Source organism: Rhynchophorus ferrugineus, unplaced genomic scaffold (genome assembly GCF_030347505.1).
Source record: "Rhynchophorus ferrugineus isolate W39M unplaced genomic scaffold, kcgeb_rfMv2 rfM3, whole genome shotgun sequence".
Classification (NCBI taxonomy): domain Eukaryota; kingdom Metazoa; phylum Arthropoda; class Insecta; order Coleoptera; family Curculionidae; genus Rhynchophorus; species Rhynchophorus ferrugineus.
This window is the reverse complement of record NW_027472582.1, coordinates 56,937,191-56,964,477: the sequence shown is the minus strand read 5'-3', so window position 1 is coordinate 56,964,477 and position 27,287 is coordinate 56,937,191. Positions and strand designations below refer to the sequence as shown.

Below are 27,287 nucleotides of genomic sequence, written 5' to 3'. Positions count from 1 at the left end.
TACGTGGCCCAACATCATTCCAACAGTTACGAACTGTTGATGGTGAATTGTGTGGATCCTACAGAGAAGCCTGTCAACGTTTGCAATTGCTTGAAAATGACGCTCATTGGGATCAAACTCTCAATGATGCTGTAATATCATCACACACTCATCAAATACGAACATTGTTTTCTATAATCATATCTACATGCTTCCCATCAAACCCAATTGATTTGTGGATGAAGTACAAAGATTATATGTGTGATGATATTTTGTATCAAATACGGAATAGAATGGGAAATCCAAATATACAAATCAGTGAAGAAATTTACAATGAAGCATTGATTTCAATTGAGGACATGTGCTTGATAATGTCAAACAAACTATTAATTCAATTAGGCCTGACCGCGCCCAATCGTCCAATGCATGACGCTTTTAACCAAGAGTTGCATCGAGAAAGACTGTATGATCTCAACGCTTTGAAAGAATAAATTCAAACAAATCTTCCACTGTTAAATGAACAACAGAAGTATGTATTTGAAACTCTTATGAAAGTAACAAATGATGAAACTGGAGGGATTTATTTCTTAGATGCACCTGGTGGTACAGGAAAAACTTTTTTTATTTCATTAATATTAGCAACAATTCGCTCACAAAATAAAATTGCATTTGCACTCGCTTCGTCGGGAATCGCAGCAACTTTGCTTGAAGGTGGTCGAATAGCCCATTCAGCACTAAAATTGCCATTAAATATGCAAAGCAATGAAACTCCAACCTGCAACGTTTCGAAGAACTCTGCAATGGCAAAGGTTTTGCAGCAATATAAATTGATTGTTTGGGATGAATGCACGATGGCACATAAAAAATCTTTGGAGGCTTTAGACAGAACCTTAAAAGATCTACGTAGCAATAATAACCGATTTGGTGGTGCAATGATTTTATTAGCAGGAGATTTTCGTCAAACATTGCCAGTGATTCCACGATCAACGCCAGCTGATGAACTCAATGCATGTCTAAAGTCCTCCAATTTGTGGAAACATGTTAAAGTACTTCATTTAAGCAAGAATATGCGTGTCGAGTTGCAAAATGACCAATCTGGAAACATATTCTCTAAACAACTCATTGACATTGGTAATGGCAAATTTCCTATAGACATGTTGACGGCTTGCTTTTGCTATGACTATAAACAAGTCCCAGGGGCAATCATTAAGTGTTTGTGGTATTAATCTAGAAAACCCATGTTTCTCACATGGTCAATTGTATGTTGCCTGTTCCCGTGTTGGAAAACCATCAGATTTGTTTATCTATGCGCCAGGTAATCAAACAAAAAACATCGTATACCACAAAGCAATATAATGATAATAATAATAATAATTATGATTCACATGATTAACAATAAAGCGATTACTTACTTTTCAATCCTTATATATGTTTTATTTAATTATTTTTTATTCACAACGCCCTATCACCAGGGTGATGGTTCTGTTCAGGAGAATTTTTTAAAATACGTAGGCACAAAAACTGCCACATTACAAATCTTTTTGACAGGACGAAGTCTGTCGGGTCAGCTAGTTTACATATATATTAATTATTATGTTTTAAACAATTCTGTAAGATTAAGTATTCTCTTATATAGGCTATGATGTAAAAATATCATTAATTAATTTGAGCTTTATTTTTAGTGTTTCGCAATTTTTTGCGAGGCATAATTGATTTAGAAGTAGGTCTAGTGAGTTTAATTCATCAATCAAACCGTAATACAATTATACTGCGTCGAATTATTAGTAAAGCGGGTTAGACCGTTCGGTTCACTTTTAAAATCATCGACGTTTTTTTTTTGAGGTCTGATTGATACAACTAAGTTTAATTTTATTTAAAACTTTCGCAGACGAAAAATTCCTTTTTGTGTTCATTTAAATTTATGCAATGTTGGTTTTGAAACTGTTTGAGCAATGATAATGCATTTATGGTAGACTTTGCGACGTTTTTTCACTATAAACCCATATATTTAAGTCAAAATATATACTATGATTTTCTACAACTTCTTTTATCCTTCTGGTAATGTATAGCGTATTCAGGGGAACAATTTTGGTTTGGTAGTAACTCAATGACTGATAGATTTTTGGGCTTCTTCAGCATTTTGAAATAGTTTTGGCTGCCAACCAAGTCATGCTGGATCCTGAGCCTGTGGTATTCGGAAGACACTATATCTGATAAGCGTGCAGGGTGCTACAGAACTTCCCATTCGTGCTGTAACAGTGTATCTTTGGTAACTCTTGCAATGTGTTACTGAAAATTGTCATATAAGAGGGTGATTTAGCGTCTGTTACTCGTTATTTTGAAACATTATAATTTGTCAATTATTTAGTTTATTCATCTAACGTGAGTAGACATCTGCAGTGAAAATATTATTCGGTTTCAGAATATAATTCCTTTCAGTGTCGATATGGTTGGTCTATCTATTTTTATTTCTATCTATTTTTAGCGATAGCTAGTCACAGTATATGAATGTTTTGTTATGGCAGGTAAAATATTTCTCTTTTGGCGGAAAATGCCATTTTCGGTCAATTCATGCACTTTTTACTACTTTTGAGCCTTTCCCATCGCATGTAAACGGCTGGAAATACCTGATTTTTGAACTAAGCTATATGAAAAGTTATTTGAGTTTTTGAGCTGTAAAAGAGTACAATTTTAAATATTAATGTAGAAATTGGAAAGGAAAAGAAAATATTTATTAATAGTTATTGTCTATATAAATTATGCTAAATGACTGACCAATAAACCATTTGTTTTATATGGTAGAAATCGGTATTAAAGATCAATTAGAGAGTCCTTAATTAGGGAGTACAATGTTAATTTATACTAATGTCCCAACATGACTTTGGTTTGGTTACTATTCAACTTATAATCAAAGTAAGAGAATATTTTTATACAATCAAAGAATTTCACAATACCATAGATACCACAGAGCCTAGATTTATATTCATTTAAAATATATGGGGCCAATTGGAATGTCATGTTACTGAAAACAGAGCTGATAAATTAATTAGTATTATGGTTTATTTATCGCTGAGTTATTTAATTGTTTATTATAAGACATTAAATTACGTTCTATTTAGAGAGATAAGTTAGTTGTATCAGAATAAGCAAATATTGGGAAATAGTAAAAATAAATATTTGTATGCAAATATTGTAATCTCATGGAAAAATGAAGTTTTGATAGAAATATAAAAAAATTTGGGTGGAAAAACTATTTTAGATCTGAAGTTGGATTTGAGCTTATTTGCTAAAGCTAGCTGACGTTTTGCAGTCATTATGAATCTAAAGCACTCCTAATCAAGTTATTGTATTTAAGCAAGTGTAAGCCACCATAGCCGACGAGGAACCTGTTTTTTATGGTCAGTACATGTTTTCCTCAATAGCCGTGTAGATCGGTAAAAAGCTCGACCTTATTGATTTGAATCTTATGACCACTATCCATTCACTGTTCAACCAAAACTGATCATTGATATTCCTTTATCGGTATTCTTACCAATCTCTATGTTTCTCCTGTATACAATTTACCACATTGCTAGGTATGTACACATCTGTTACTTTCGCGCAGATCCATATTTTAGAGATCGTTTGAGACGTCTTCCTGCATGGATTTAATGTAACTTTGATGTTGTCTTTCTTCAGTAACCTTCTTTATAGTAAGTAAGCATTGGATCTTGTTGTTAATTTGGAAGATTTTTTAATTTATATTTTCAAAGGTGCATCCATTTTGAGAAGAAAGGACGCATCTGAATATAGTATGTTAGAATAAGTTCATCCTCAAAGGAATCTAGTTAGGGAAGTTTTTGGGCTGGGTTATGGTGTAATGTAGCCTGAAGGTATTTTGTCTGTATGTATAAAATCCCTAATTGCTTGAACTAGCATTATTTTTAAAAAAAATTAATAATTTTTCATCAATTATTCTTCGAGTTTTTATTATTCTGAAAATGTATATTGTAATAGTGTAAAACCATTTTGTCCGTAAGATATTACATATTATGTTTTCATTTAGTTACAGTTACAATATTAATAAAATTAGAGAAATCATAAAATTATATTTGAATTTCATTCCCTTACTTATTTTATTGCCTTCGAAATTGCCATAATATATTACGAATCTTTTCACTTTAATCGCCGCCATTATCGAAATTTAAATTCCCTCATTTTTACCTCGCCGACGACCTTTCCCATTCCCGACTCGTGATTCCCGCACAAATAAAGTTGCCGTTCTTATTTCGTCGGGACGACGACGTCGTCGTCGTAGCCTCGATCCCCTACGTTCTAATAATCACAATAAAGTCGACGATTTAAATGCAGACGCCACAAAGCCCGTTATTAGCCGGCGAGGTCGTCTCGCACCCCGTTTGCCGAATATGCGGCTAAATAATGCAAAAGGGCGCATAACAAATCAAAAGGGCCGGCGGCCGCTTCGACAACGAGCTCATGCCGATTCAGTCACGGGGATGGTTCCGGAGTCGCGCCTTTTCGCATCGCTAAAGGGAATATTCTGATAGCAATACAGTGGTGCAACACAGTAATAACTGGCTGGCAAAAAATTATAACCTGAACCGATTGTTACCACACACACCATGGTCGATTTTATATTATATTTTCTTTATTTTTCTTATTACTAATTATCGCCCTGTGGGCAAAATTCGACCACACTTTATTAAGTTAATCATGTTTCTCTCATAACAGAATAAAGAGAATAATTTAACACATTGCGTACCAACAAAAAGTAAGTACCATAGTAAAACACATTTTTTTGGCAAAATTAGTTTTTTTTTTATTCAACATAATTCCTTTCAAGGCTGATACACTGATTATAGCGACCCTCCAAATTTTTGATACCATTTTTGTAGTACGATTTGTCTTTTGCTTCAAAATAGACCTCAGTTTCGGCGATCACCTCTTCATTCGACGAAAATTTCTTCCCAGCGAGCATTTTTTTGAGATCTGAGATGACGAAATAGTCGCTGGGGGCTAGATCTGGAGAATATGGTGGATGAGGAAGCAATTCGAAGCCCAACTCATGGATTTTTGCCATCGTTTTCACTGACTTGTGACACGGTGCATTGTCTTGGTGAAGCAGCACTTTCTTTTTCTTCAAATGCGGCCGTTTTCGGCGATTTAGTCCTTCAAACGATCCAATAACGCTATGTAATAGTCGCTGTTAATGGTCCTTTCTTTTTCAAGGTAGTCAATGAAAATTATTCCATGCGCATCCCAAAATACAGACGCCATAACCTGGCCAGCCGACTGTTGCGTTCTCCCACGCTTTGGAGCGGGTTCATCGTGTGCAGTCCACTCGGATGACTGTCGATTGGACTTCGGAGTGAAATGATGGATTATGGTTTATTACGCTTTATCATCTTCAAACACTCCGAATCGTCAACTCGTCGTTGTTTTTGGTTAAAAGTGAGCTCGCGCGGCACCCACTTTTCACAGAGCTTTCTCATTCCCAAATTTTCGTGAATGATATGATGTACACGTTCGGTTGATAGCTTTAGAGTGTATGCTATTTCACTGGATTTCAATTTACTGTCGCTCAGAACCATTGTGTGGATATTTTTAATGTTTTCCTCGGTAACAACCTCTTTTGGGCGTCCACTGGGTTCACCGTCTGTGCTCATTTCACCACATTTAAACATAGCATAACAATCTTTGATGGTTGGTTTTCCAGGGGCAGTGTCCGGAAACTCGGCGTCAAACCAAGATTTTGCTTCAACTGTATTTTTTCCCTTCAAAAAGCAATATTTTATCAACACGCGAAATTCCTTTTTATACATTTTTTTCACAATTAAAAAAGTTGCCTCTCTCAAAATGCTATAATTCACAAACTAATGATCTGACAGCTGCCAAATTTAAATACGTATCTCTTGAGTGTTAGGACTTACTAAAAAACATATGGATTTAATTTTAGTAGCGCCATCTATGTGTAAGGCCGGGACTTTTCAGTTGACCCGTTATGCAATATATATATATATATATATATATATATATATATATATATATATACACTTTCGAATCGCTATATTCTGTTTTCTCCTATTCCTTCAGCATACTATTCCACATTAGCAACATCACTCAAGACCCTCCTTAGTAGAAGGTACGTTGAATTAATTTGATGGTTTAATTTAATGTTGATTATTAATATTTGTAATCCGATTATTGCAAATAATTTTTAAATTTGATCTGTTGTCTGGGATTTATAGACTGGATTGCTTTACCAACTGCTTTACACATATTAAATCACATTCTCCATTATTTTGTCATTTGTTTCCATGTTTTGCAGTCATTAGAACAGGTTTCACTATCTCATTTTTCAATAATTTCTAAAAACACTTCTTATAATCTAGAGTCTGAACGTCAGAGAACTGATGTAGACGGATTCAATCAAGATCTAGAACGAAGCCTACATATTTTGATATGATACTTGAATGTTAGTATTTATATATGATCAGATGCTCTATTCTATTTTATTAGTCAGAGTTGCATTTTTAAATATATACGTTCGTTTCAAAAATTGAAAAGTTTGGATTTCGTTGTTCCAGCAGCGGACAATTTGACCATCGACCCATTCAGTTTTTTTAGCATTAATTCATGCAGAAGGCAAATATCAAGCTTTATTGGTATCCAGTATTATGTAAATTATTCAAAACTATATTATGGTTGGTGCTTATCATCATCAATCCATAGCCGATGCATTTTACACTAAATCTCGCCACAGTTGGAGGTCGGCCGAAGTTGATCTATCTATCTAAATAGTCCATCTCGCCACATAATTCTTTAAAAGATGTGTTCACTTTTCATTCCAAAAACATGTCCAAATCATTATAATCTGCGTCTTTGAATTTCTTTCTTAACAGTGCGCTGACTGGCGCATCTTCAACGATTCACTTAATTTATAAAACAACCCCAGAGAGAAACATATAGAATTTTAAGATTTTAAAGTTTAAGACTTTAAACTTACGTATATCGAACTGTAGTAGGGTGTGTCTTAGAGCCAAGTTTGATTGTAACATTTCCTCTCTTCCACAAGCACCACTTTAGAGAAGCAATATTTCCTGCAGCTGATTCTGCTTATTACTTGGACAGTAGATGTCATTTCTGCCTTACCGATCCTAAATATCCGAACTGCACTTGGCTTAAGTGGATCATGTTGAGATTACAATAGCAGTCGATCCGTCACTTGTGTTAATACTTTGATCTTTTCTGAATTAATTATCGAGCCATAAACTATACAGTTTGCACTATACTATGAAGAACGTTAAAAACCCCAACGTCTCTATCGCAGAAAATAGCGCATATTAAAATAAATCATTTTCTCAAATTAGCTATATAACTATATATAACATTAATCTAATATTAAAACAATCAATCTTCAAATATTTTGCCCCTTGTTAAGGAAGAAATGTATCAGTAAATTAAAAACCCATTTATTTATTTTAATTGTCAGAAAGGAAGCGATTCGTTACTGGCAAAGAAATCAGCGAGTTGTAAAGTTCCCGCTACCAACCAACTGCAGAAAAGTTTCTTTGGGGCTAATAAAATAGTTGAAGTTGAAGTATTTATCTTGAAGTAAAGTTTCTAAAATTAATTGAACGGATGAATACGAGTTACAATGTTACTTACAAATGCTTGTTACAATAACTATTTCTATTTCATTTGTTTTAATCTATTTTAATTAAATATATTGCTTATGTGTATTAACGATAGTCATATTTTTATAAACTAAGCTTTTTTAAAGCTGTACATTTTGTTTTAATAAAATACGTATGTAGATTCGTTCAAAATGAACCATGCAAATTATCAAATTTTATTAAGAAAATCTATTTTTTAATGTTCAGTGGGGCCATTTCAACATTTTCAAATCATTTGGATATAATATTTCACAAACAAAATACAGAGATTAATCTACATTGGTGGTCAGTTTCTATATTGCATTGATGCCTTTGGAGGGTTAATTGTTTAGAGTGTGAAATATATCTCTCTTCCCGTTGTAATTTCATGTAGCGTAACATATGATGATATTTTTCTTGCCTTGACGGTTTTTATTTTGAACTTCATATTTCTTTAGACTTGAATTGATCCTAGTAACAACTTTATGTAATAATACTTTATGATACATTTTCATTTTCTTATTGATTTCACCTATATATAATTTCAATTTTTATACAAAAAAGAAAATGCAGACGGAATCAGCACAGAGGGAATCTATGAAATATTTTAATTTGACTTTATTTGAGCTACTAATTATTTTAAAGGACTTTTAATATTTATGCAATGTTAAATATAAATACCAAATGGTGCAAAAACAAAAACAATTTAAAATAAATTGAAGTAGATCTCATTCTTACATTGGCATAATTTTTTACTAATTTTAATACTATTTATTTTACTCCTCAATTACGTTTATTATTGTGTTTATCTATATATACTACGGTTTATTCACCATATATCTTTCCTTTCTATTTTCTTTGTCCTATTATCAGTTTTTCTTTATAAATAGAGAGTAATGCGAGTGCAGACAATGCAGCTAAAGAGCCACTATAAGTGGTAGATATATTCCTAGCTTTCCATATTATAAGGATCTATATCCCATTATTACGACTAAAATCGATAGTCTTGTTCAATTGGAGTGGGACTTGCTGGAGGGCGATAATAAATTGTGGTTTATTAAGCAAGACTTTTACTTCTATGACATTATCTACTAATAGGTATAAGCAGGTCCTGCTAAATAGGCTAATGGTCAGTTCTCACATTCATAGCTTATGAGTGGCTATGTTCCTCCGTTGTGTGATTATTGTGGACTATTAAAAACTGTCCGACATGTTTTACAATCATGTGAGGCTCTACGGTCTATTTTAAATATACATAACAAACTTAGAAATTTGAATACTCTTTTCACTTCAAACCACGTCGATAAAATATTTGATTATTTACATGAAATTCAGTTACAATATTTAATTTCTTTTCTCATATTTAATTTTATTTCGGAGAAACCAAACTATTTTATATTTATAACCTTTACGTTATATTTTATCTACTGCTTTGGTTTCAATATATTAATATATTAAGTATTATGAATTATAATTTTTTGTAGTGTTATTGTTTTATATGTGCTTTTAAGTTAATTTTATTTATTTATTTATTTTTATATTTTATCTATATTTTTATATTTATTCGCTGTATTACATATCCTACTTATTATATTGATATATTTTAAATGTATAATATTTATTTATGTTTTATCTCGTTTTATATATTGACTGATACATTGATTTATTGATTTTATACATGTTTATTCTGTTTTGATTTTTTCAACTAGGCATACTTAATAATATATATCACAGTCCTAATAAAATAAATATACGTTTAAATCACCAAATAACACAACAGTATTGAAATGAGTATAATTAAAAAAATAGATGTTAGTTTAGTAAATTGATAGATGTTAAATGGTCATATAATTTCTTAAATTCAATTTATTATTATGTTAAATGTTCATTTAATCGAATTATTTAATGAATATAAAGTATTTCTTTGTTTGTGAGAACGGCATTCATTGTGCACACAGCTTGTCGTGTTTTTAAAATTTACAACCTTGTATTGTAGTATATATGCAAGCTTGTTTATATTTTTATTATATATTAAACTCCAGGTACAGATGTTTCAGTATTTCCTGAAGTAAAATTCTGGAACTAGTTATCATCGTTTAACGTTAGGTACAAAAATAAAGCTTTAGCATCATTCTAGCATTTGCCTTTACATGGATCATTGTTATTATATTACGAATCACCCACTCGCTGAGTAACATAGGATGCTCTAATAATACAGAAGGATGTATTATACATCCGTTATTATAATCTCGAACAGGGTTGAACAGAGTGCTCGTAAAAGAAACAAGGTCTATTCGACTTTGAAAATGAAAGATAAAGTAATAAAGATGGTATGATGGTATTGGCTACAAACCTGCATTTTGAGAATAATTGTTGAAGTTGAAATATGTTTTTCTGATTATTTCTTTCAAATATTATTCTTTAAACTTGTTTATTGTTAAATTATGTTGAATATAAATAAGAAGTGCTAGCCATAGATTGTATCTGCATTTGCATTTATAATACTATTTGTTATCACAGTGTGTGCAGTACATGTATGTGAGTGCAAATTTAAGTATTTCTGAGAAATAGTATTATAAGTTATAACCATGCTAGTCACACCAATAACTAGGTTGGGTAAGACCGAATGGCTTCTGGGATGGTATTTAATTTCGTGATATTAAGCAGTAGGTCTTGTCTAGATAAAATTTAGTCGATAAAAGTATTCTTTCTTATATCCTTTGATTATTTAGTACTGCTTTCAGCGATTTTTTGTAGTTTTCTTAACTAAAATAAAGTTGTTAATTTATTATTATAAATTGTCTCCTTTGTCTATATATAAAGCCTTCGTATCTCTATATAAAGTAGAACTAAAGCATATTTGGTTAATAACATGAAGTTTGTGTTTGAAAAATGGTAAATTATACTGGAATTATATTAAAATCGGTCTATTACGGATGTGAATTCAGTCATGCTTGCATTACGGCGATTAGTATAACTAATTTAATAATTGCATTTTATTATGGAATATAGCTTTTAAGATTTAATTGTATATACATATACAAACTACTAAATCTTCGTATATTTCAGTCGTAAGTTTTTGAACATATTATAGGTACGTTTGATGATATATTTGTGATAATAATCATATTTTTATGGTAAATATTAACACCTATTAATACCTAGTTATCAATACGCCTGCAGTAGTCTAGAGCTAAACTTCCACAATTTCCTAAATTGTATAAACAAAATTATTAATAGGTATTCAGACACACTTTTACATGATTTAGTTCAATCAATGTATTTTTAATGGAAATTTATTTATTAATTAAAGAACACTATATGGCTATAATGATTATATATTAACTTTTACAAATAATTAATTACAATTAAAAATGTACTCCCGGGTTTTACTGGATTATTTGTTTACATAAATAGGATATTTTGGATTATTTAAATTTTGGCTTTTTCGTCAGTCACCATTTGTATATAATTCAACATTGCAATCATAACTCAGCTGTATTCAAGTTCGTTTTAATAATTATACACAATATTTAATTTCAAATAGCACTGAATCCTACTAATAATAATTAGTATTTTCTTGGTGATCTAAAAAATATCTAAATTATTGAAACATATTATGTATGTAGTAAATTTTTATATCATCAATTTTTTCGCTTCATTTATTCTTTATGTTGCTTTATTATAATTGCTAATTCACATCTTGCGCAATATCCTCTAGATTTTACGAGATTAAGAGATAAATTCGAGGTAAAAATCTGTTAACTGTTTTATCAAACCATTTTCTTGAACTTGATTTTTATTTGATTTTAATTAATCATAATTTTCAGATTTTAATATTATTAGAGCGAATCTCATAAATAGGATAATTTGTAGAAATATTTCTAAGAACTTTTAAACTACTTGCTCTACTTTATTCATTGCTCATTTTCCGTCCTTCTAAATCATTCGCATAGCTAGCTTACTTACAGGTTCTCTCTAAACTGCACTTGTATTTAATTTGAATTTAAGGCTCTTTATTTATATATTTTTATTTATTATAAGGTGGTAAGGTTTTATTCAATTCATTATAGCGTAGTAAAATAAACGTCTTGGAGATTTTAGGGAAATGGCGTGTTAAAACTATCGCAAAAAGTAATATGTTTCAACGTCGTTTCTTTAAATGTTATAAAGCAGTATAACGAAACTTTCAAAGTCCTTTTTCGAGTCGTATAACCAGGAAATGTGGCGAAAACTGCTCGTTTTCCAGTGGGAAATCTTGCAGGTTTTTCGCATAGCGTAGATACAACCGAACTGAAACTTAATTTGTCAAAAAGCAGTTTCTAGTTTCCTCGGTGTCGTTATCGTTACCGATATTTATCTGAAATAGTGTTGAATACCACAAATTCTTAAAATGAATCGTTGAAATTGCTAACAGAAAAGATGAAAGTTTTGATGATGTTTTGCATTTGCCAATTGTTACAAAAGTACCTAGAGGAATACAAGGATAAGTTACATTTATTGAAAACGGGAAAATATAATATAAAATGGTTGCTTATTCAATAATAGAAAAAGCGTGTTTTAGAGAAAACATGTAATCATTGAGAAAACATTTTCAGATATTTTCTATGATTTCAAGAAAGAGACACTGTAGGGCGTCAGCAGTTTTTTAAAAAAGTACTGATCTTGTGTCTTAAATCTATTATATTCTGTAAATGATGCGTTGTTTAATAATTGTTTGGATAGTGTGTTCAAAAGGAAGTCAAGGTACATCATTAAAGCGTGTCATCATATATATTTCTGATTCATGATATTATCTCTGTCAGTATGCCTTTCTTATTTTTCTTTAATTTTTTAATGGTTGCTAATAGTAAGATTGTTAAAGTATAATATGGTAAGCGGTCTGATATTGGTTTTAAATACATAGTTACAAGTATTATTACGTTTCTTTCAATATTAAAATAAAATTAATTATGAATTAAACCTTATTTTATAACTGTATTATTGTATCATCGACTTTTACCGAAACAATCAGTTTTCTTATCCTTCATTAAAGAAGAAATGTAATAGTAAATTAAAAATCCATTTATTTCCGTCTAACTGTTAAAAATGAAGCAATTCATCACTGGAAAAGAAACCGGCGAGTTGTTCCCACTACCAACCAACTGTAGAAAAGTTTTCTTTAAGGCTAATAAAATTGTTGAAACAAAATTATTTATCTTAGAGAAAGGTTTAAAACATCAATTAATTATCTGAACATAAGAAAAGGGTCTTGACAAACTTATAATTAATGTTATATAAGTAAGATCCATCCTGTACAGATTTTTAATGTAGCTCTGTGTTGATATAATTTTCGTTGCCGATTACAATAAGTAATCCAATATATATTGAAACTTTTGAGAAGCGACAATATAATATTCGGTTACATTTGTTTGAATTTTTTTGAAAATTTTTTTGATGCTTTCATTAAAAGTTTACTTTTCCCTTACATATTTTTTTTCTTTATGATTGAACATTTATGCCGGTTAAAGGGTGAATGGTGATTCGCTATGACTCTTTCGACTCTCTTTGCAGCATCTGATGCCGGATTTCTTCAATTTCGTGAGTTATGAATTCAACACTTATTAACATTAAACATTTAAGCTTGTAAACATATAAACATTAAATTTTAATTAATTTTTTTTAGTTCTTTTAAATCTCGATTTGTATAGGTGAAGAATGGAATGGTGTCAAGCACATCAATGCCAATGACATTGAAACTGAGTCAGATTACAATGATGTGGTGGTATAAAATGCAAATAATATACTTTCCTGTCAAAAATTTTTCGATGTTGAAGATTAGGCCATCTGGTGCTTAGTACTGTTTACTTTTAAAAACTGTTTCTGAGCTAGAGCAGAATCTTTTGGAAAATAGTTAATATTATTTGAACCTTGGCATCCTGCCAAACAACACTCATGTCATGTTTCTTTATTTAATTAAATGCTACAGAAATAACATCATAACAACAAATTTCCTAAAATCATACACAAAATAGAGAAAGAAACAAATATAACCTAAGTTGTCTTACCAAATTTCAAATCGAAGGAAACAAAAGAAATCTGTCATGTTTTTACCTTCGGCCCTCCAGTGATTCAGATTCACAAAACAATGTTATGGGTGTGTCAATTTAAGTTTTCATTCTGTTTTTCTAAATTTTATATTTTAGAAATATGCTCACTAAACAGAATGTTGAAATGCTATCAAAATATAAACATATTTGTAGCAATTTAACTGGAAACTAAATGATTTATTACTGGTCGTATTACCTTCCCATGTCATCACAAATCTATTATCCTATCACAAATATTAAGAAATAACTATGTTATATCAACACATTTTTGACATCTTATTATGCGTATTAAAATAAATTTTGTTGGTTTTTCTATTGATTTCTTAAGTTACAAAGAAAACGCATTAAAAACTTTTCTTCCGAGGGGACCAGCTGCTTTTTCGGGTAGCGGACGAAAATTGCCAGTAAATAACCAGGTCGAAAAAGAGGTATGTCGTTGCAAATTAACAAAACAAGGCAAAAAGTGTAAAATTCAGGCCTGGGCATTAAAACGTCCAATAAATAATAAAAGTGCGCGGTTAGACCGCGAACCCGCGAACCCAGGAAATACGAAAATGTTATACAGCCATCTTATTGCGTTTGTTCGGCGGTTAATTTAAAATATGGCGGCGTATTAATGGCCATGGCGAGGAAATTACTCTGTTTTAGAAGGAAATTAGACTGGTTTGCGTTGTTGGCGGTTAAAGTATGTAACAAAAGGGTTGCCAAAAAGACAGCCAAAATTTTTAAAATGTCATTTATGGAAATTCTTCTGAAATTAATGCATTCAAAATGGAAATGCCTATTTTATTAAGGCTAAAATAATCCGCAATTATAATTACTTAATTAAGGTTAATATTATATCACATATTTATTAGTCAGTTACTTTGTGATAAAAATTAAAATAAACTAAAAGAGGAACATGGAGAAACAATTTGAATGGAAAGTCAACTGAAAGTGTAAAAAAGAGGACATAAGTATAATTTGGAGAGATGGATGGGACAAATACTAATGAAAACCTATTTTTACAACGTTTTATAGACCTGCAAAAAGGGGAAATCAGGTTATAGAAACATAAAAGTAAACTTATAATAAGATGAAGAAATAATAGAATTATAAGAAGATAGGATTCAATTTATATTATCTACAAAAAATGATAAAAATTAATATAACAATAATAAATATTGCGACAAACAAAAGAAGAAAATGAGAGCACAGCAAAGATAAACATTGAAGAATTACGAAGTGTACTGAGAAAACTGAACGGAAAATAACTGAGTTAAGATAAAATAGTATCGTAAATATTTTTTTAAAAAATGTTCAGATGACTACTGAACTAACTAGTGGAAATTTACAGTAGAGTATTATGGAAAGACGAACATACATATTTGACAAATAGTACTTATTATTTCGACATATAAAAAAGGGAGATGAAAGTAATTCTAATATTAATTGAGTGATTGATCTACTGTGCATATCCATGAAGGAAATTTGAACAAATAATTAAAAGTCGTCTAAATTCGACATAGTGGAAAAGTACTACCCAAAAATATAAATAGTCGGCTTGGTGGCCCAGAGGTAAAGGCAATAAGACGTTCCTCCTACTGTTGCGCTAGCCGCGGATTCGAATCCTGCTGGGGCATGGTCGTAAATTTATGTGGGTGATTGTTTAATATTTATGATTGTCCTAGGCAAGAGTATAAAATCTGACAAGGAAAATCATCCCAATCACGCTAGTAACCAGGCTGGGTAAGACCGGATGTCTTCTGGGGTGGTCATTCGCCAGTCGCTTAATGCCGAGGACCATGGTTATATATATATATATATATATATATATATATATATATATATATATATATATGTATTAGTTATTATATTAGAAAAATAGTAAGATTTGAAGAATAACTCAACTATATGGAGTAAATACCAATACTGTGATCGCAGATAATATTAAATAAGACCCCTACAAATTTCAAACAGTTCTAAGGCATGACAGAAGTTCAGACATAATCTTATTTATAAAAAAATAATAGACGTACGTCAAATATCCACCACTAATTTATATAACTAATCGTTTTATCTTCAATATTGAAGACTAAAGAATAATATAATAATATCAAATGGATTATCGATTTTATTTACAATAATTGCTGAGGACTGAATTCTATATTAAAGTAAATTCTTTATTATAAGAAAGTTCTATTTATAAATATTGAAAACACCACCTATTAAATATACCATCACCAAACATTAAATACCAAACCAAACATAACAAAAATTAAACTACATTATTCAAAAGATACTGCTTTGTTGGAATAAGCCTGCCCTGAAATCTTAATTAAATACAGCAATTTACATAATCTACTGGACTATGAGACATGTTTTAATTAAAGAGGTATTCCTACTGCATAGTCTGCACATTTTTAATTAAAAAATCGCATAGCTGACAGAAAATCCACGTATAATGTGATCACATTTTAATAGGCCCACTATGGGGATATTAAAATTTTGTTCTAATAATCGTTATTGCATTTTTGAAAGTATATTATTAGGTTACTAAGATATAAATGTTTTTTAATATCATAAGCAAAATGTTAATTAATATGTATAATAACGTTCATATAAGAATAAATAATAATAAATAGCAAGTAATATATTATTAAACTAGTTGAAGAGATAGTTTTATTTATATAATTAGTTAGAAATCGCATGAAAGTATTATTCATCGAAGCTATAATCTTTAAATATTTTTATCATCTTTCAAGTAGTTTACAAAATCCTTTCCAAAAAACTTTATCGCTTTTCGATCATAGACACAATTAGTTATAATTCAAAACAGCGAAAACATGTGAAAAAATCTGAAACATAGAATGACAGTGACAGTAGTGGTATAATAATAAAAGTGGTATTTTGATATCAGAACAAAAATTGAACTTATTTTTGTTTCCTTCAAATAAAGTAAAGCGTTTTCCAGTAAGAGCACTCTACATCGACTGGGAAAATTGGTAGTCAAAAGCAAATCAGTTGGAACTATACTCTGGGTGGGTTATGTATTTCCTTTTGTTATTTTCCAAATAGTTTTTAACTATTTTCTCCTCGATATGTTTGTTAATTTCTTAATGTCAAATTCAATTCGAATTATTATTAATGGTTTATTTCCGTTTTAGTTCATGATACAGCGAGTGCTAATTTGGCTGATGTACATTGATTATTATACGATCTAATATCCGATTTTGACCTTAAGTAACAATGCGTATAAAGTAATTTTTTAAAATATTTAATCCACATTTTGAATCTTATTAAAGATTGTCATTCTATGTTTCAGATTTTTTCACATGTTTTCGCTGTTTTTGAATGATTTCTGAAAAATTGTTAACTGATTAGTGACTAATAAGTTTGTTCACTAATTCAGAAGTTCTCTAGTTTCACATCTCTTCAATATCACCACCTTTGGAGATTCAAATCTAACTTCTTTAAAGAGTATATATAGGCTCTATCATCTATCAATTTCCACAAAAATACGAGAAGTTTTAGTAGTAGTTTTCTTCATAATAATCAGGTAAAACTGGAGAATTATTCCAAACAAGGCCTGTAAATGTATTCAAATACTTCATATAACAACTACTATTTTCACATAATGTAACTTTAAGTATATATTGACCATGTGAATTTCGTTTCACCTATAGTAACACCCCGAAAATAAAAATAGCCACTTCGTCGAATGTCGATGACGGACGTTAGTATGGCTGTCAGATGGTATCCGATGCTACTTTGAATATTTTGACTAAAAAGTCCTTCTGATGAAAATACGTTCGTAGTTCTTGAACAATAGTTTCCTTCACCATTGGATTGTGAGTTAAAATACCTCCAATAGCTGCATATGGGTTGCCAATAAAATAAATTGGTTGATAGTTGCATTAATGATATGCATTTGGAAGTAGTAATAGCGCTCCCAGTAAGTGATAAAATTTGCTTTGTATCCGTAATTCTTTAAGATTTTGCAACTTATATCTAATAAAAATTTGGTTATTCTGAACAGTATAACCCAGTAACGCTGCATTCACCGCATTAATATTTACAATATTGATAAACAATTGTCCTTTCTCTATTGGTAGCTATTCTGTTGGCACCATAGTCTATTTTCGGATCGTAGTGGAATACTGCTCGTTCACAGGTTACTGGATCACAAGTGCGCTGTGAATCGTCTGCGAAATGGCTTAATTTCTTTGTTTCGTGCTCGCTGTTGTATCTAATGTGAACGAACTCATTGCATTCTGAGCGTATCTTAGAATTTTTCCATTTTCTGTCTCTCGCAACCACGTGAGGCAGCTCGTCGTATATTTGATCGACTTCAAGGACCTAAGTCAGGTTATAGTGAAAGTTCTCACGTACTAACTTATGACTAAATCATAGCAATGGAGAATTACATTTACAAAGTATGCTTTTCTATACACAGTCACTATATATCAACACTACTCTTGACAAATGTTTGCTCCACCAAAATGAGAATAACATTGAGAATAGCTGTATAATATTTGAGGTATATATTGTTAATTTTTATTATATTTGCGCTATCTATATAGCCGAGAAATAATCTCCAGTGTTTAGTACATTATATATTCTAATCGGAGTTTGCTAATAGTAGACGGTAGTGTTAATCAGTCATCAATATTTTTAGTGGCAAAATACATTTCAAAAAGCAACAAAAACAGTAAGAGCACTAAAGCCATATTTTGCATAGGGAGTAATGTGTTAAGAAGCTAATGTTTCTTAAAATGATATGTTTATACTACATATGTGTGCACATGGATAGGGTTAATATATGGAGTAAAATATAGTCAAATAGTTTTTTACATTGGTCTCAGGGTATTTTACTTGAAGCCAAATAAATCCGAATTACAGGACAAAAGGGTCATTTAATGTAAACTATTGCTCAATAAATATAATATAAAGAAAACCTATGGCAATAGACACGTTCAATGAATAAAAATAGATTGCCAAATGATGCCCGATAAAATTTATTTGCAGCGGTGTTTGTCGCATGTTTCACGGTGCGCTACGTGCTCCAACGATGCCACTTTAAACCCAATAAAAACGGGCGAGACCAATGGCATGGTCTTAATTTTCTAACCCATTAACTCTTCTAAAGTTTCGAATGTGTTTTTCGTGTTATCCGACGCCGACCAATTAGAAGGAAAATTAAATATTGCGGTCTCCAGTCAAGCCGACTAAAATTTGCATTGTAAATTCCACAATAAACTATGTAAAGTTTTGGATAGCTTTTTCATCCTATATGCATAAAATCGACGGTTGAAGTACAGGTAATAAATTGGTTTTGGGTTTTTTACGATGTAGTTTGCGAAGTTCTATTTTAGCCGACGTAATCTACTTAGTAACATGAATATATATATAAACTGTAATTTGCCATAAGCGGAAATATAATTAACGTACTCTATTTAGCTTTACTTTTCTATTGCTTGATTAAAATTCTGTTTTCAATTTTTGTTCTTAATACTTGGCCCTTCGCTAGCCATTTTGCTTGTAGCTTTTTTATTTCAGAAAAAACTATTGAAATTGTTACTGCAGTAGATATCAGAAGTAGCAGTTTCATTCGGTTTACAACAGCTTGTAATACCTGATCTACCACTTCCTGTGAAACATAACTTGATCACACCATATACTTAGCAAGACTTTATAACCATGAATATATCGCTTCGGTGTCGATATTAATGACGTTCTTGCATTAACCCACCAGTTTTTGCACTTGAAATGTAGATACACTTTTCATCTCCATTTAGAATACATCAAAGGAAGCTCTTTTGATGGGCAGTCAATCAAATCGGAATGTTGAAACGATTCGAATTGACATTTTCGATCAATATATGACACTCATTTTCCATCCTCTTAGATCTTGACCACCGCATATAAATGTCTGAAAATAGTTGGTTCATAAACTGCTATGCTTTCAGCAGGTTCTTTGACAGTTTGAACCGAGTTTTCGTCCAATAAGCCTTGCAACTAATTGTTTTAAAATTTTCCTATCTACGAGGCTTCTTTCTCATTAATATCAAAATGACCAGTTTTAAATGGTTGAAACCGACAATGGGAATATGATGGGGTAGAATCATCATAATACTCTAAAGGTGTTTGAGGCACTCCGATAGCAGATTCAGATAGCAGTTTGAAAAGTAAAATCAGTATAGTTAAATTGAATAGTAAATTCATTTAAATATCGGGAATAGAAACTGAAAGTAGGAAACTGTAAGTCAGAATAAAGAACTTAATGTCAATATTAAAAAAAAACATGAGATTTTACTCTACTATGAACAATTTTTTCGTTATTAGTCTTCCATTAAGTAACAAAATATATATAAAAAAACAAAAAGGGATGTACAAAACCATATATTTTAAAGAAAGAAAAATAAGAAGATTAAAAAGGTGAACAAAGTGAGAACAATTGCAAGAGAATATTGAAACGAGACAACTTAGTTAGCGGGACTATTTACAACATAAGAGAAGAGACAGTCCAAGTTAAGACCGGCTTGGTTGGCGCAATTGTCAAGACCACACTATGTCTTTGCATGGTTGTATACTTATATTTGCGATTATTTATAATTGTGATTATCCGCAAGAAGGCAAAAGAACGAAATATGACAAGAATGATCATGCCAATCACGCTTGTAACCGGCTGGATAATCTCTAAGTTGTAACCAACTTAGCCAATCGGTTGGCTTAATATCGAAGATTGTGGTTTCGAGCCTACACTATCAGTAATTTTTTAATAAAATGCGTATCCTGTTCTACACACTTCAACAAGCAGAGTTATATTATTTCCGTGACTTCTTTGCTGGTTTTGTTATTGTTATTAATTGATTGGTTTATCTAATGATTATAATTGTTTTCATTAGAATAACGCTTTTGGAATGAAACGTTAGATTAGATTCAGCAACATTAGCAAGGTGAATATAAGAACCAAAATTAGAGAATAATTGCCAGAAAACATGATATTGTTCGCTAAAAAATAAAACATAAAAGAAGCATGTTTTATGCAAGGTTGAAATTACTTTTTTCCTACCTGTCGATGTTAAAATGTGATGAAAAGAACTATGTGTTTGCTTTATCTGTGAAGGAGATTACCGTATTCCCAAATTATTCATATAACATTATATTCTCAAAACCATAACATGTCCCCAGTATTGCTTAGAATTCAAGCCATAGTTGCTACACTTTAAAATATAATGAAGTAATTTGTTTGAAAACATTAAAAAATATGCTGTCCAGATATTTAGTATCGTTAATGAATTCTTGGAAGGAGTATAAAAGGAAATAAAATTACTACGTGGAATGAGTTTCTTTCGATCCACTACAAACCTGGATATCTGGAAGGGACGCGACATCTTTATCTGGAAATCAGGTTATTATTCCCTGTTTAGAGCACAAAGTATTATACTGAGAAAAGCTGGCGGAGGACCGTGGAAAAATGCTTAGTCGGCGTCCGTAACATGTTTTACTAAATCCATTTGAAAATCATCGGCGTATGAGACGGAAGTCGAAGCGGGCTGTCGTATAGAAAGCTCTTCGGTTTTACTTAAAAAAAGAATCTTATTCGACGACGCGAATGTGATATCGAATATCGATAGCGGATCCTTTTAAATTATTTTGTGCGACAGTTTAATCTACCATATTGGAATAAATTGGACGAGCTGAGATAATCTGAAATGCGTTCTAGTCGTTCGGATGTTGGTAAATATCGCTCTTTTAATATTAGGTTCAGCTTGAGCGTCGGCTTCAAAGTATATAATTTAATTCTAAATTGAAACTGTTCTTTTTATATGCAACTTTACAATTTTAGTCCATCCTTATATTTAATTTATATTTTTTATATAAGGTTAGTATATTAATTGTGTAAGTTTGTTTCAACATATATTGAACTCGTTATGACAAATGTTAGGTGAATTTTAGAAATACCAGAAACTCATAGAAATCTGCTCTGGTTACTTGTTATCTTGATATATAATTTCTTTAATTATGACAGTCTCTGACAGATATATGTCAGTTATGATATATGTTAAAAAGTTTAAAAAATTTTCCAACTTATATTTTATATGTTCGGTTGCATATGTGCAACCGTCATATGCATATGTGTAAATGCTAATTGCATTATTAATTATTATTATGCCTTGTTAAATACAGAGAATACAAATACATCGCAATAGTAATATGCAACCGTTGGAATCAAGTTTAATACCTACTAAATTGTTATCTATCTAGAGTGCAGTTTTACCGTTCTTTAGCTCGCTATTGGAAAATGTTGCTTGTTGGCCAATATACTGCTGTTAACCTGTGCACTTCAAAAGCATCCCTTTTTCCAGATAGCACCCGTTGCATGTCAGATCAATTGGAATATTTTGTGTCATTATGCTGTGTAACTGCGTCCACCACTGCGTTAAAAAATAATGGAGAGACCCTTTGTAAATGTTGAATTTCAACACCTTGTATCATATATGCACATATTTACTGGAATCGTAATAAAATGCTTGGAGAAGTTGGGTAGTTTTTCAGGAAAGATGTTCAGCTTCTAAGAACAACTCAAGGGCAGGAATAGTTAATTATATCTAATATATTGTAAGTGTTATATCTCCACAATCTGTGCATTTGATTGAATACCTAACTTCTCATGCCTGTCTCGAATGGTCTACAACATAATTGAAGCATAAAGGTGTAATTTATTAGCTCGTATCCGGTGAAAAATCGTTCATGCATCTGTTCTTTAGCCTTTAATAGAAAATGCTCTATTGTGGTCAAATGCTGTAAATTTTAGAACGTCTTATATGCATTAAATTATGTTACTTTAATATTTCAAAGTTATAAGAATGTGCGCACGGGTTCCATTGAAGTGACAAAGTCACATATCAGTATTTCCCATCATAAAAATAAAAAGATCAGCTCGTGTCATCAGAGTTTTCGTTCTATTCGTTTATACACAAATTTAAATCGTATCAAATCAAAGTTTCTGTTCCAACCTAATATCGAACATCTTAAACAATCTCATCGCAGTAATAGATTTCCCTCCTTACTTAATCATCATCTTCTTGATAGCCTGCTTGACATCAAATTGAACCGTGGAAACATAGCATGTATGTAGCGAACCCGTTAGAAGATTAAAAGAAAGCCCCACTAGTCTGTATTATATTGGAGCATACAGCATAAGTGTTTATGGTGGTTAATAGGTAACAAAACTACCAAAATAAGACTTGTAGATTCTCATGAGAAACTTATAGTGTTTTATATTTCAAATTCACAGCATTTTGCACTATTCATTCTGTATTTCAAAATACGTGTCCTCTTCTACACACCTCAACAGGCGGTCTTATTTGGTTTCCCGTGATTTCTTTACTACTTTTGTTGATGTTATTAATAGATGAATTTATCTAATGATTATAATTGGTATTATTGAAATAAAACCTCGGAATTGAAAGTTAAATTCAACAACCTAGCAACATTGGCAAAGTGAATATAAGAACCAAAATCAGTGAATAATTGACAAGAAACTATGATATTGTTCTCGAAAAAGTAAATTATCAAAAGTGTATAAAAGAAGCACGATTTGTTTAAAATTAAAATAATTTTTTGTCTTTGTTTAAATGAGACGAAAAGAGTACTTAAAACCAATAGATAACCTATATACTTGCTTCATCTCTGAGTCTTGTTTCTTCATGGTGAGATTTTTTTTAAAATTATTAACATATTACGCTCTTGCTTATTGGTATTAGCTCCAAATATATATTCTCCAAAATCAGATATTAGACAAAGATCTATTCTTTCTACTTCCAAGAGAACCTGTGATTCAGTTTGCTGCTATTGAATCTCATTAAAATTCTAAATGGAAACTTTAATATCCATATTTTCCCTTTCTGTTATTTGAGGCGACTGTCCTACTGTTATGTTATTTACAGTCAATTTTTCTTTCTTTCTTTTTCTTTCTCTTGGAACATTTTTACAATTATGGATTCTTTGTAACTTATTGGATATTGTTCTCCGCAATTCGTTTTGGTTGTGTCTTTTGTTCCTCGTTGTTCTTCCTCATTTTAAAACATCTTGCTAATAAAGTTTCACAATTTAGTCTTGTTACTTGAATGTATATCCTAAATAGATGCTACATTAACAATATGGCCGATTAGGGTCTCAACATCGACAGACTCTTAATGATAAATTATGCTTGATACATATGAATTTAATTTAACGACGAAGCCTAATACAATAAACAACGATGACGTGAGTTTTCCTATAAAAATTCTATTTTTAAATTCAACACATTTTCCATATGCGTCAAATAATCAGTAAAACCCCAAAACCTATCAATTTCCGTCATAAAATATTACATTTATCCATCCTATTGAAACGTGTCCGTAGCGTGAAACTATTCAATGAAGCTCCAGTTTTAAATCGAGTAAGCTGCAATAAAATGGCGTGCCCCTAACGAAGCTGAAAAATATTTTCCGAGCCGTACGCGGCAAAATATTTTCATTATTCGGACGCCTTTAGATCCAACACTATCACGGGGAAAATATTCGACACGACCTCTCTCGCCCCCTGTCGCATTCCGTTCAGCTTCGGAGACATTCCGCACCGGATCATATTTCGACTGCCATGAATTGTCTTGCGGGTATGCCGTTTAAAATTCTTTCAATAACAAGCGCGATGCGCTCATATTATTTTCATTGGAAATGATATATTTAGAACGCGTTGAATATGGTGATTAGTGAAGTGCCAATAATAATAAATCGTACTATCATTCCATATAGCATCAACGCTAGGTATATCGAAATGTCGATGCAATATTTCGCTGGAAAATTCAAACCAAAAAATCTCCAGGTTTCGATGGAATATCGATTACCCAGTTAAAAAAGCTCCTGCATAAGCAGCTCGCAGAACTGGCAAACATCATTAACTCCATCATGAGGCTGCACTATTTCCCGGCGTCTTGGAAACACGCACATATAGCGGTTATACCCAAGAAACGAGCAAAATCATCTCCATCTGATTACAGGCCTATCAGCCTTCTCAGTGCCATTTCGAAGCTTGCCGAGAGGGCATTACTCTACTCTCTCAACTCTTTCACAAAGGAAAACAACATCATTCCAGATGATCAGGCTACCCGTCGGGCCGCACACATCCATTACGCTTTTGATCAATGTAAAAAGCTTGGAGCAGTTCTTCAGGACCTAACCAAAGCCTTCGACAAGGTCTGGCACGACGGATTGAGAATTGGATTGGAGTTAAGAACCAAACAAATCTAATTTTTTGCTCGGCGCTGACTTCAAATTGATCAGTTGGTAGTAATTAACGTAATATTGCAAATAAATAAATAGGTTTAGGTTAAATATTTTGTTAAAATTATTTTATTGAAATACTTTTCGTATATCCCCTTTGGCCAATACTGGCTCAGATTTCATGTACATTTGAGAAATCATTTCGCGCTCTCTTATATCGAATTATCAAAAATGGTATAAATTGAAGACCGGTGTGTATAGTCTAAATCAGAACAACAATCGCACGCATTCTTTATCTACATTGTAAAAAAAGTCGTTCTGTCTAAAGTGTGAATGTGCAAATGTCTACTTATAATTCTTTGCATATAATTTTGTTATATAAATATAATAAAACATCCAGAAAAAATTTCCATGTTTTACTAAACTTTTTAACACTTTTTTTCTTGTTCATTTTCGGCTTACAATAAAAAGTGGGTACATAAGATCCTTTTTATATTCCACCTGATTATTTTGAGTGTATCTTTTTTGAAAAATTTGCTCTACTAATTTATTTGTTATTAAGCTCTATTTTCTAATTTTTTTATTCTTAGTCGTTACTATTATATTTTCATATTCACTGAAATTTTATTTATTTTACCTCTACGTTCCTCTTTTAAATCGTAGATTCACTTCCTTTTTTCCATCGCCTTAGTTGCTTTACTTGTGCTACGGTTTATTCTTCCCACTTATTTGATCCCTGTTCTTTTTTATTCCATATTTTTTGTAAATTTTCTCTTCTTTTAACTAATTTTTAATATCCTTTTTATTCAGAATAATATAAAGAAATAATAACTAATAACAGAACTACTAACAGTAACTAGAAAAGTTTTATAAAATAATGTTGAAAATCTTCTATGATATTGTACTTTTATTTTTCGCTTATTCCACTATTAAAGTTATAAAGAAAATTTTAGATTTGCTAGGTAATGGCATTTAATGTAATCCTATGCAATTCCGTATCTCATTTTTATTCTACGTCGGGACCGAAGTTTGCTGCTTATGCACCAGAGTCCTTTCAGGTATATAGGATTACTTTTATTATATGCTAAAAGCATAAGCGAATAATATGACTCATGTCATGTGTGAAAAATGTTATTTTCATACACTGGCTTAGCATTTCTTAGAATTTTCTACATATGTCATTCTTTGCTGCGGAACATTTTATAAGTCACAATTATAATTTTTTTGAATAATAAAGAGATTTTCTATTATATACTGAATTGGTATAATATAAATTAAATTGCTGTTTCCAATTACTTGTCAGCAATAAACATATCAACCTGAAAATAAAATGTATGTTTGATTTGTTCATTAACATTTACGGATATTGATTTAATAAACTAAATGTATCCCCAGTGTAAACTAGATTTATTGTCTATGATATAATTTATAAAACTGGTATTTCATTATCATCAGTTATGTTATGCAGTATATCAATTTGACTAATTAATAAATCCGTTAGATTTATATTGATTGACTAATTGTGGTGATATCAAAATAAATAATTGAAAGGTTTAAACTTAAGTAGGATAGAGCCATGTGAATAATATTTCACATATATGTTTAAGAATTTTACGTGTTGGTAAATGATATTGATTTTGTATATTAATTTTATTTAAAATTATATTATTATATTATTTTGGCATGAAAAATTATTCAATTTTCAACAACTTCAATTTTATTCGCGTTTTACAAAATAAATGTCAGTAAAATTACACAAAGAATACAGAACGATGATCACTGGTTAAAGTTTCATTGAAAACGAAACAGTACATTTTCCATCATATAAGAAGCATTAAGCTGTGAGCACCAATTAAACTAATGCTACTGAAAGCTGGAAATATTGCAATGAAGCTGCATGGAAAGTATTGATATTATTTTCATGCAAATACTATAAATTTGTGAAAATCTGATGGACGATGGGAATCTAATATGATGACGTTGCATCACAAATTAATCAACTGCATATAATTATTAATGAAAAATATAATTTAGTGAACGTTCAAATAAAATGAACTGTAGGCGTTCATGAAGAGTGGTAGTTCACAACCTCTATGGGTTGGTATGCAAAGCAAATATCACTTTATTAATTAAAATTAATTTTTCCCACTTAAGGTAAATTTATTCTACAGCAATTCTTAGTTATTCTGAGTTTTACAGATTTTTAGTTGTTAGAAATTATACGCCTTCATAAGGTGAAGGAAAATATCTTTCTTATTAAAAGAATAAGTAATTCAGATGTTAAACAAACCTTGGGAATGTCGAGGCATCAA

The 27,287-nt window shown here is 31.1% G+C and overlaps 2 protein-coding genes across 2 annotated transcripts in view; both read left to right on the top strand.

Annotated features, from left to right (window-relative positions):
- Schip1 (Schwannomin interacting protein 1) overlaps positions 1–27,287 on the top strand; it is a 612,769-nt gene that overhangs the window by 232,299 nt on the left and 353,183 nt on the right. The gene's annotated exons all lie outside the window — the stretch shown is intronic.
- LOC143193690 (uncharacterized) overlaps positions 1–27,287 on the top strand; it is a 31,698-nt gene that overhangs the window by 2,322 nt on the left and 2,089 nt on the right. The gene's annotated exons all lie outside the window — the stretch shown is intronic.